Below are 12,429 nucleotides of genomic sequence, written 5' to 3'. Positions count from 1 at the left end.
TAATAAATATACCTTCGGGACGACCGCAAGTTCGTTTCACAGGTCGACTGATTGTAAGGAAAAAATAAAATATTCATTTTAAATCATAACCGAAGACAGGCCAATCAAAATATATTGGCTTTTCCTAATTAAAAATTTAAATTTCTCGATTCAACTGCCCGCTAAATTTTACTGCATCCCGTACATAACCGATTTAGTCCGATCTTCTCCATTCGGTATACAGATTATATCCTTAACTACTAATTCATTTCGAAGCAGAAGAACCTAATATTTTGAGAACCCGTCATGAACCTAGAAAATGAATGTATGCTTGAGCGTTACAAAGGGAGCCTGACGTGTCTTTCGATCTCCCTATTCGGCAAGAGTAGCAACCTACCTCTTGCTCCGAACACCGTATTATAAAATTTTCGATGTATATTTAAACGACCACATCTTATTTTACGATATTTTCCGTAATACAACGCCCTACTTTCTCAAATCACCCTTCCTCATTCATTTTCTCTAGAATAACGCCAGATTGACCGTTCTATCTATATGTCATCGAATCGAACACCATCTGTAACAATATTAATTCGCTTTTTTGCTATCTCAAGTTTGTGCGCCGTAAGTTTTGGCGAACATTTTGTTCGGAAGGATAACGTCCTCGATACATTTTTAAAATGCTTTTTTTAACGTCTGTATATATATATATAGATACAGTTTCCGTTTTTTGTACTGAAAATACAGTCGAATAAAAAAATTACTAAAAAATATCTATTCAATTTTTATTCCTTAACTATTTCAATTTAAATAAACATATATTAAAGGCTTTCTAAGACCCCTATGAAATTTTCAAATAAGTTGAAACTCTCCCAATAGTATATTTTATGAAACGAAAAAAGTTTAAATATTTAAGGACAGACGTTTGCAGTATGCGTGACAATACAAGGTTCTTTTTAAGTACATTAAAACCGCATGAATTTTATTATCATTCTGAGTGTATAAGATGGTGCGAGCCTTAAATGGTTGACTATAATACTTATCGATTGACTACTGTAATCGTTAAGTAGTGTTTATATAAGAGAATAAATTTAGAGAATATTATGTACGGTGCATATTATTATAGGGTAGAATTCCCTGAAATCGGGACTACACATTAACAATATACTTATACACGAGGGCTGTCCAGAAAGTAACTTACGTTTTGAAATAAAAAACCAACCAAATAAAAAAAAATAAATGTTATTATATACGTTTTAAAGGGACAATCTTAAACAATTTTTCCATACAGTCGCCATTTAAATTGAGGCACTTATAACGATGCACAAGCTTTTCAATTCCTTCTCTGTAGAAATCTGCTGCCTTAGATTTTTAGCACTGATGTTGCGATAACCAAGCTTCCCCGATACAATTTCATGCAGTAAACTTCGTGAAATGAAGCGAGAGTTCTGTAATCGTAATGCGGCGATTTTCACGAATTTTATCATCAGTCACAAGGCTATAGGCCGACCACTGCGGTCCTAATCATCAACATTGGTGCGGCCATTTTTAAACTAAATGCACCACTGCCTCACTCCGCCATCACTCATTAATCCATCTCCTTACACCTCACAAAGTTGCCGAAGAATTTCAATTGGTTTGATTTTTTTTGCCAGTAAAAACCAAATCGCTGAACGCACAACTCGTGGGATTTTCAATTGAAGCGTACATTTCAATAATTCACAGCGAACAAAGTAGAAAAATCACAGTTCACACGCTACGACAGCTTGATGCGTACCGAGTGAGAAATGTTTTGACGCAAAAATAGCGGCTCTTCTTTTTCCTGTTTAGCCTCCGGTAATTACCTTTCAGATAATACTTCAGAGGATGATACGAATGAGTGTAAATGAAGTCTTTTCAAGAGTACAGTCTCAGTTCGACCATTGCCGAGATGTGTGGTTAATTGAAACCCAACCACCAAAGAACACCGGTATCCACGATCTAGTATTCAAATCCGTGTAAAATTAACTGACTTTACTAGAATTTAAACGCTGGAACTCTCCATTTCCAAATCAGCTGATTTGGGAAGACGCGTTCACAAAAAAACATAGTTACTTTCTGGACAGCCCTCATATATCCACTGTTAACTTTTTAAAAAATTATTATTTAATTTTATATGTATGCATTTCGTTGTAACAAATATAATGTAAAAATATATTTTACTTGCATATTAATAATTTTTAAAGTATGTAAATTTTTATAGGATATGATTTTGTTTTATCAAAAACCAGAAAGATTTTTATCGGCTAAATACACAAAAAAATAATGCGAAACTATACTGCCCGTGAAAACCATTAATAGATTTTTACGAAAAACTTTAAATGTTTTTTAATTTTATTGTGGAGGTAAAAAATCAAGTAAGTTATTACTACTTGAACGATTCAGATTTGAAACGAACGTAACCCTTGATCGGGTTAAGTTAATGATTCTCAAAATTTCACTTTTTTGGAAGGAGGAGGGTGATGACCCGAACTGCCCTTATTGCGGGGAGCCTGATGATCCATAACATGTCATCTTTCACTGTTACAGGTGGGAGGTGCTATCAGGGGTCCGTTCTAGGACTCATACTCTGGAATGTTTTCTATGATGGAATATTCAGGCTTCCTTATCCGGAAGGAGTGAGGATTGTCGGCTATGCAGATGACGTTGCGGTACTGGTGGAAGATAGGGAAGTGGACCGTCTTGAAATTAAGGCAAATCAGGCCTTACAACTATTAGACGTATGGTTAGATAACAACCAACTCCAAGTAGCCCCAGCTAATTCAAAATGCATTTTGCTCTCTGGTAGGAAAAGGATCAGAGGAATAAATATAGAAATAAGGGGGGAAATTATTCGTGAAGTCAGTAACGTCAAATACTTGGGCGTATTCATAGATAAGAGTCTAAAGTACGGTTATCACATAGATATGATTTGTCAAAATGTTGCCCCTACAATTAAGGCTCTAAGAGGTCTATTTAATAACCACTGTGCACCGAAACTGGTGATAAGGTTGATCACAACGGCAATGATGTCATCTATCTTATACGTGGCACCAGTCTGGGGCACTGCAATGAATGTACAACGCAAACTTAGAAGCGTGCACAGAGTAGCACTAATACGAGTTGCCTCAGGATATAGAACAATTTCTTACGATGCGTTATGTGTCTTAGCTGAAACGCCTCCCATTGAATTACAGATAAAAGGCCGAAGCATGAGGGCGGCAGGTGTGCCAAGAGCCGAGGTAGAAGACACAGTCGTTAGCAACTGGCAAACCGCATGGTCATCCGCTCAAACAGGAGAATGGACAAGGAGACTTATTCCCGATCTGAAAGAGCGGTTGGGTAGGGAGAAAGGCGGACTAAATTTCCACTCCACTCAGTTGATGACAGGACAAGGGTCGTTCGGGAAATACCTTAATAGAATCGGGAAAAGGCAGACGACAAGGTGTCCGTATTGTCAGGAAGAAGACGACGCGGAACACACCGTATTCAACCGCTATAGATGGGAGGGTCTCAGACATGAAATAAGGCATAATAACCTGACACCTGACAACCTGGTTAGCCGGCTAATGCAGTCCAATAACAACTGGGATTGGTTTTGCAATTTTGCGAGCACCGTTCTCAAATCTAAAGAGGAAGTGGAGAGGCATCACAGACGATAGGCGCGAAGATAGGGCAGGGAGGACAGTCCCACCCCGGAGGGCCCGTATGCTTAAGAATGCGGGTTCCGGTGATGGGGTGGGAACTCCTGGGGTTGCTTGAAAGGGATAAAGAAAAGACCGAGTCCCGCCCGGCGGTGTCGGTTCCTGGGGGAGGTTCGGTGCTTGCTGGGGCTGGCGCCGCCGGTTTGAGGCAGGCATAAAAGAGTAAAGACCGAGACCCGGTTCTCTGCGTGTAGGGGGGGGGGACGGCATAGCCGGACCTTCCCTTGCGTGCGGAGGATTAGAGGCGGGCAGCAATAAGAAAAGATCCGGTACCGGGGGGGCTGATCTGCCGTGCCGGACGTACAGCCGGTGGGTGGGGAGGCCCCCTTAGAGTCACAAGGACACATCCCTGGGCCGTGTATACTTGTGTGGATGTCCCGCCCAAGGATGTAGGGGAAAAAAAAAGGTGGGAGGAGAACAAACTAAATTGCACGGCTGTACAGGACAAATCGATCCCGATAATGTTATACGCTGCATGTTGATTAACTGACTAACACATACAACTTTACTGCAGTCTCGTGGTTCGTAACCTCAGTCCTGAGACAGAAAGATCGGGAGGCAAGGAGGTGACGGACAGCCTCCTGCGGAGTCGTCGTTCGTCCGGGCTTGCCTGAATGGTCAACGATGATGAGACACAGGGAGTCTGTCACCCTCCTGCTGTGCTGTTAAGACCGAGACCGGGTTGGGTCCCTCTCGGGGGGGGGGGGGGCCTGATTAGAGGTTGGCAGTTAAGAGTCCCGGCTTCCGGGTTGGGGGGACCAGGAACAGCGTAGCAGGGCCTGGCGACCCCGCTCTGGAGGTTAGAGGCAGGACAATTTTTGCCAGATTAGTCAATCAGCTTTATTTCATCCTTCCAGGCTAAGCTTTCCAAACTTTATAAAATAATAAATCAAAATAATTAAATTATTAATAATGACAATATTAATGTGTATTCTGTAAAATACATGCTTGTCGGATATATTATTAGCTGGTTTTAGCCTTTGTTCTTTTTGAAGCTCATTAAATGTTTCTATATATTTAAATAAATACCTTTTTTTGAAGTTAATACAATAGTTCAGTATATAATATATTTAACATGTCTTTAAATACGCCTTTATAAAGAACTGAATTCGGAACGCTAGTCCAATTTATCTCCAACAATCTTCCTTCTTTCTTAGAATCACCAAAAAGAACTTTCTTTTAAAGTTTCAATGAAATTAGACGATGCTGTCTGATTTTACCATCTCTTATAATACTGAACGTTCATACATTCGTCAAAAAACAAATATACTTTCAAAACAGTTTTACTGTATAGTTTGAGTAAGAATCTTCATACCAGCAGTTCATGCTAAGGAATGAAGGAAACGTATGAAATTATGTCATTAATTTTTAAATCTGTCTGGTACGATAAAAATTTATTCGATTCCTATGCTGACCTTAAATTTAAAACCGGTCTTTTTGCAATCTTATAGAGAAAATGAATTTCTCACACCCGTATAAACAGGCGCACTTCATCATTGTAGCGTGCAGTCCATTTATATGTCATTTAAGACAATGACAATCATCTTATAATCACATAGCTTCTCGTTTATTTTGAGTTACGAACCGATGTCATTTAGTTAAATAATTACCAAAATGTAAAAATTTCATTCCATAATAGTAAAATTTTGAGACACTTTATCTCTTTTATTATTATTTTACTATAGGTTTACAAAAACCTTTTGTTCAAGCTATAGGTGAAGAGTACAAGGATTTAAATATTTAAAGAAGTTTATGAATTTCATTGAAACAAAACTAAAATAAGTGCAAACTGAACTGTAAAACATTTAATCTAAATTTGTATGTACTCGTATATAGCAGCACGAAAATCTCATATAAATCTTAATTACTTTTTATAGATATTACTATTATATTCTATCCTACTTCATCACTGTAATAATAAAATGTACGTTTTGTAGTAATGATGAACTGCTATAGTTTACGCTGAAAAACGGTATCCTTTTGATGCGTACAAATATTGATTACTAGCAGGTTGCCCGTCGCGGTCTCGCCCACGCGATACTTGAATTTTAAATATATTTATTGAATGTTTTGGAGTGATGCTTTTGCTTATTATGTTGCTATGTTTAAAAGATGATGTCAGAAATAGATAATAGATCTCCTGTTCTTATCACTCATAATCATCATAGTTACTTGCGGGCTCCCAAAAAAAATGTCTACTCTTTTTTTCCATCCGAGCCCTCACAGGCCCAGTGCTTTTAAAATTCTACTAATAAATACCAACAAAGACTTCTTAATCGCATGTTATTTACAGAATTAATTTTAATAAATATTTAAATAACAAACAACATAAATAACAAAAAAAATGAATATAAATATTTTAAGTATAATACAAATATAAAATTATTCTAGAACTTCTTTGTAAACTACATTAGATGTTTTTCCTTCTGGCGTCAAAATAAATTAACCTGAAGCGTTGCTGATCCTGGAGAATGCCACATAAAATTGTTCATGTGAAAAACAGTCTTCTCTAACATCACTCCCAGCAACTTGTAACGTTTGGCCTTGCGATTTATTTATTGTCACTGCAAAACATACTTTAACAGGAAACTGCATTCTCTTAAATTCAAAGTCAATCCGATGATCAGCCACGTACAAAACGACTGTGTTTCGTACCTCCTGGCATCGTTCTTAATCACTGAAGTGAAAAGCAAGTGCTCGGAACAGGCATGCACCATCTCCTTTGATAGGTTTAATTCATCTAATGTTCCTGAAAGTGTGATTTCCAATACAGCAGTTGCGAGTTCTGAGAAGGTACTGAACAAACACAAAATTATCAGTTTTTAATTAACATTTTGTTTTTTATTTTTTTACGTTACATCTAGACACTGCAGGATTTTAATTTTGCTATTGTGTTTGTCAATTGGTATTATTTAATGGGTGCAACTCGCAGCATGAAAAACTATAATGACAAAATATATACTAGGCATAATGGAGATAAATTTGAGATAAAATTAGATGAATTCTACTAGGCAAATAGTTACATTAACAAACCAACCAAACATTGCTTACAAATAAAAAACAAGATAAAATAACTTTCAGAATAAAGAACAAAAAATACTTATACATTATAAAAAATTACTTTGGATGCATAAACTAACAGAAAGCAGCTTCAAGAAAGGGTATGAAGAGCATAAAAAATTATTTCATATTGGTTATTTTTATCTGTTGCAGGTAAAAGTTATTTACCTTTTACAGCACAAATACAATAAAAACTGTTTACAGTTATTTATCTGCCTCAGTAAAGTTAAAAATAACCTAGATTTTTTTGTATAAATAATCAAATTTTAAACTCATTTTACGATTATGAAATAAAACACTAATAACATACACACAGTTTAGATCCATTATTATTTTTGATCATATCTTGGAAGTTGATCAAAAATTGTTAAAAATTTTTGATTTAAACAAAAAACTTAAAAGTTTGAAACATGAAAAGTATTGTTCAATACTTTTCATGTATGTAAGTATGTAAATTTTACAAAATTCTTCTTCATTGTCACTGACTAATAAATATTTACAAAGTACAATATTCTGATGTAATGTAATGTTTAAATACTGCTGTTCATTTTTAAGATTCAATAATTATTATTCAAACATTATTTTGTGAAATAAATTTGTAAATCTTTAATATATCATAAAATTCATATTTATGAACTAACATGAGTAAAGTAAATTTTGAAATGATTGATTATTTTAGAATATTATTTGAAACTGTTTACTATGGTGGAACACTAAGATCATAATTAAAATGATAATGAAGAAATGTTTAATACTACTAATAATTTAAAATTATACATATCGTTGCATCAATTATCTTCAGTTAACAAAATTAAATATGATATTTATACAGTAGTTTTGTCAACTCCTGTTTAAATATCAGATGATATTTAAACAGAATCCAGCTACAGAGTTATAAATTGACCTAAACAGGATCTAGGCAGGGTAATTCAATTAGTCTTATCTTCATCATTGATCAAATGGTATATGCATTTGTATGGTTTGCCTCACCTAAGCTGTCAGTATATTGACTGCTGAGCTGGATTTCATACTGATAGTCTTTCATTATGGTGAAATTTGATCAACCATATTTTGGTGTACTGTGATTCAGTGAATTTCTAGCATGCATGTTTACTTCTCTATTCTCAGTAACCACAATACTTGTAATTGTTTCATAACCATGTAGAAATAGCAGTCGATGAATGAACTGATGTAGTAACAAAGAAAGCTTGTGCTTGACCAAGTTTCTTGGAGTATTTCACCCTGTCTCATTATACAAGCTTAGTAAAGTTTTGGCTTAAGACAGTTTGAACAAAAGGCTTGTAATTATTGATAAAAGACTATGATAAAAAAGTTACTTGGTTGTAACTATAGAGAAATATCATGTATATACTATATAATAACTTAGTAAAGTTAATTCTTTTGTTATTGTATTTGTCCAAATCTTCCTCTGTATTAATTATATCAAAGACAAAAGTAAAACTTAGCTTTCCACCAACAGTACAGAATCTAACAATATCTTATCTTTGATTTTCCAATTTTTACATTAAAAGCGCTTTCAAGGGTTTCCTCATCGTCAGTTAATCAAAAGTTTTATATTATTTAATTTTTTTTAAAAAGTACTCATTAAATTTAAAATTAAAACATTAAAGATTGTCACATATTGTAAAATATGTAGTCAAAAATTAAAATAAATATTCCGGTAGCCAGCCACACATATAGAACTGTACTCTACAGTACAGTATTGTAATCTGAGGGTAGCTTGTATGTTGATCTAACGTCCTGTAAGTTAAGGAGTACGTGGATGTGCAAAGGTGCTTCAAGTGCTGTCGTTTTGGCCACAGGGCCAAATTCTGTAAGTATGAGTCGGTCTGCGCGCATTGTGGCGAGGAAGGTCACAAGCGCGACGACTGTCCGCAGAAAGCCGAGGCTCCATCGTGCATCAACTGTAAAAGGTTGCACAGAGTGCAAATATTCGGTCAACAGTAAGGACTGTGGCTGTTACTTACGTGCGGTAAAATTGTATTTCAATTCCTTGGATAGTTAGTATCCTTATTTGAAGCTTGGTGTTTATTGTGGCAGAATTAGGTGAATTGGTTTTGTGAGTCTTGGAGTTGTTTTCGCAACGCCCATCACAAGTTGGGTGATCTACCAGGTCATTTGCTGTCTGTTCGGTCATCATAATCCACTTCCTCTCCGATGCAGAGGGCTGTAGATTTTATCTTTTACAATGCCAAATAGCTTCTTTAGCAACAGTCAGGTGACGACTGCGGGCTTCTAGCGTGTTTAGACTCTGTTCGCAGAGTTGCTTCCGCATCGAACTAGAGTGGATCTATCCTTTATCTTCGTTAGTCTCAGTCTTCGACTGAGTTGCCGTACATGTTGATTGTGGGACCTGGTAGAGTTTCAGTTTTCCCCTGCGGTTTTTACCGCTGTTGTTTTACTTGACTAGCTTACTGCTCCTCTAACCTGTGTTGGCGTTGTGGGTACTTTGTCCTGTTTAGGATCTCGGGCGGCTAGGGCTCCGTCCAGGCAGTTAAATTGGCCAGAGGTGTAGGGCGTGCTAGGCACCGTGCCTCGGTTAGATTAGTTAAGTTTCAATGGAGGTCGTGCCTGGGTGAGTTCACTTTCCCGAGTGTGATTACTAACTTTAGCATGGCGATTGGTCGAATTGGAGTGCACACTTATGTGGATAATAAGTTTAAATGTTGGTTGCGGTCAACCTAGTGCTAATCCAAGCGGTCCTCAAAGTTGGAGCTGAAATGGGAGACTAAGAAGTTATACTCAGCTCCCGAACGGACCAGACCTGAGGTTCTCTGGGACATTAGTTCTTTTATGCTGGATGCACTCCAATCGCTTAATTTAAGGGTATTCCGTCGTGACAATTAAGGCTGAATTTTGCTGTGTTTGATATGCTGTCGTGGCATAACTTGTTTGCATTCGTTTGTAATGTGGGTGCTTACGGTTTTTAGGGCTTATTTTGTAGTGATAGGCGCGGGGACTTCAATCTTCCACGTGTAGGATTTTAGTTTAGTTACTGAGGGCTAGGTGGTAGAGTTAAGTGTCTGATGTCTTCTGTGAAGACAAAACTTGACTGAGGCGAAATTACCGATGTAGATGTCTCTCAGGACATCTGCATCAGTGGCATCTCACAAGGCCAGACTGAACGTTGTGGAATGCGGTCAGTTTGGGGGCGAAAAGATGACCTCCGATTAAGCCACTCTTGGCTAGGAACGGAGGGCGAGATGTAGCGACCAGACAAGCTACGAGGAGGGACTTTCTCTCCTCGAGGGGAGGAGGGGGATTGAGATGTGGAGGGCGAAACCAGTCCGAAAGGCGCCTCCTCACGAAATCAAGGGTGGTGAAGGACGGTGATGTGGACGGTTGTCGGGCCTAAGCCGGAGATCTTGGGGAGGAGCCTTTTGTAGAAAGGTCTGGCGCTGGGACTGATGGTTTGGGGAGGATCGAGGAGATGCGGTCCGCATGGACTAAATTCTCCTCAAAGAAGGAGTCTCGGATTTCGGTGGAAGTTCGGCAGTTAGTTGACTCTTATCTGTCGAGTGTAATTTGATGGTTGCTGAGCTGGGTTTAAAGTGTGAAAGCCTACAGGGCGCCAACTGGGTCCTTGATACAGTTGTGTCAAGGCTCTCGGGCAGTGTTGACCTAGTGGTGGAGGGAGTCAAGGGTTTCAAGCCGGTGACGGGTGAAGCTCTTGGCGAACTTCACAAAATTATTTTTGAACGAGTAGAGGAGAATGTTATGAAGCCTTTGCCGCGGTAACTGCCGCTCCTGGGTCTAAGCGGCTTAGCCCACTGCTGCCAGTCCAGGCTCCGGCTACAAAAATTAAGAGGGCCACTGTCAAGGTGGTCCCGATCACACCTGATTCGGGGGCTTCGTCACCAATGACGGAGCTAACCCTGAAAAAGGTCCTGGAGCCGAGAAAAGAAAAGTTCCAAATATCCCAGGTTAAGAAAACAAGGGACAATGGCGTTGTGCTGGAGGTTGTAAACGAGCAGCAGGCGAAACGGCTGCTAGAGGCCGACGTTCTTAAGAAGAACGGGCTGAAGGCTCAGTTACTGGCCGAGAGGAGGCCGCAAATATTGGTCTATGATTTGCCGAGGGCAACGAGGGTAGAGAAGCCCAAAATCCTCAGGGCCATACACAACCAAAATCGTGTGTTGGATATGGCTGTCGATTACTTTCTCAAGGGGATTAGAGCAGTCCCGCAGTTGGGGCGGAAAGAGGCCGCAAAGAGCCACTGGATAATTGAGACACTGCCAAAGATCCAGCAGGTCTTGGTGGCCGGTGGTCGGCTGTTCCTTGGGTGGACCTCTTGCAGGGTTGACGACCATATAAAAGTACCCCGGTGCTTTAAATGTCTGGGCTTTGGTCACATCTCTCCCGCTGTAGAGGGAGAGCTGTATTAGGGCAGCTAATTGCCCTAATAAGACCGCACCTGCGAAGTGCGCTCCCTGTACCTTGGTGAAAGGCTTTGTTGCCGGATACCGGGTCGGAGGTGGGCAATGCAGGTCGCAAGACATAGCTCGGGCGAAGATCGTTAATAATACGGCGTATGGCGATACCTGAATTGGGGGAAGCTTTCTAGGACGGTCGTCACCATATCGAACGCTTGTCCCTGGGGCAGTTAAACCTGCATCGTTCCCAGGCGGCCACCAATGAAGCCATGAGGATCCTTGAGGAGTACAACCTCGAGGTTCTCTTGGTCCAGGAGCCATACAAAGTCGGGGATAGGGTGGGCGGCTTCCACGGAGTTGATGTTATTCACTCTCGTGGGAGACGGCCGCTCTCTGCGATCGTGGTCGGCTCGGTCACGTTGGGTGTCTTTTGCATACCCCAGTTTTATGATGAGCAATTCACTGTCGTGTAAGTCACGAGGAGTACGCTCGATGTCGTACTATTGTCGGGATACTTCCAGCTGGGATGGAGTATCGACGACTTGCTGGGGAAGTTGGTTCACTCATAGGCTTATAACCTATGAGAATGCTTACGGAGGCGGTCCAAGAGCTCCAGATTCAGGTCGCTATAAACTAAGGGACCTGGATAAGGACAGGCTGCGGCTGCATTACAGGGGTTGGAATGGCGCATGGAGCACAGGAAGGAGATGGAATTGATGGCTGAACAACTCGGCCGGGTCATAAAGACTGTTTGCGATAGGGTCTACGGAGGCCAAGGTCAATGAACGGACCCTTGGGTAGTAGCCAGTCCACTGATCTGCGAGTGCCTGGAGTCGTCATGACCTCCGCTTACGGGGAGCCGTCTGTTAGACGCAGACGAAAACCCGGGAAATAGTGGTGGTCCTCTGACCTGAGCGTGCTGCGCGCTAGAGTTAGGTCTGCTAGGAGAAGATACCAGCGTCGCCTCCAAACTGCGATTATAATTGACGACGTGCGCGCTGAGGGTCTGCGGATCTACCGGCGCGCCCGTAATGAGTACGTTCATGCTATCAATTTTGGCAAGACTCTATGTGCGAGTAGCAACGCAGCCCCTGGCAGCTTGCTAAGTCATGTTACCGGCCAAAGCCATTGCACGTGCTGTCGAGTGTTCGATGCAGGTTTGGTGGTCGGGACCACACTTTAACATTTCTGGCGACCTACCAGGCGTTCTTGGATAATCTGTTTCCAGATGCTCCGGAGGGTGAAGCAGAAATCGGCGTCAGGGTGGGTGAGAC

Source organism: Lycorma delicatula, chromosome 10, assembly GCF_047948215.1.
Source record: "Lycorma delicatula isolate Av1 chromosome 10, ASM4794821v1, whole genome shotgun sequence".
Classification (NCBI taxonomy): domain Eukaryota; kingdom Metazoa; phylum Arthropoda; class Insecta; order Hemiptera; family Fulgoridae; genus Lycorma; species Lycorma delicatula.
The sequence above is the reverse complement of the archived record's forward strand: the minus strand, read 5'-3'. Positions refer to the sequence as shown.